Below are 381 nucleotides of genomic sequence, written 5' to 3' on the forward strand. Positions count from 1 at the left end.
CCACACCCCATCACCAACCGTGACGTTCACACAGAGGGGAACCACTTCTTGGCCAACCAGTTTTATTATTCAAGTCCAAAGATGAAGCAGTCAGACGCTCACACTCGCAGCAGCAGCAGCCAGTGAAACAGGAGGCGCGACCCTGGACTGGGACTGGGCGGGAAGCGATGGCGACAGGTACCGGCAGCGGCTGAGGGCGGGCAGAGCAGCGCAGGGGCCAGGCACAGCCCTTCCTCCCGCCAGCGCTGCAGCTCCTCCTTCACTGCTCACAGAAATGAGTGTTCTCCTCTCCGGAGGCGGGTGACAGGAGGTAACGAGCCCTTCGCGAGGGGAGAAGCCTTCAGCCCCCACAGGCAGCGGCTGCACCCGCTGAGAGCAACC

Source organism: Antrostomus carolinensis, unplaced genomic scaffold (genome assembly GCF_000700745.2).
Source record: "Antrostomus carolinensis isolate BGI_N321 unplaced genomic scaffold, ASM70074v2 scaffold18923, whole genome shotgun sequence".
NCBI lineage: Eukaryota > Metazoa > Chordata > Aves > Caprimulgiformes > Caprimulgidae > Antrostomus > Antrostomus carolinensis.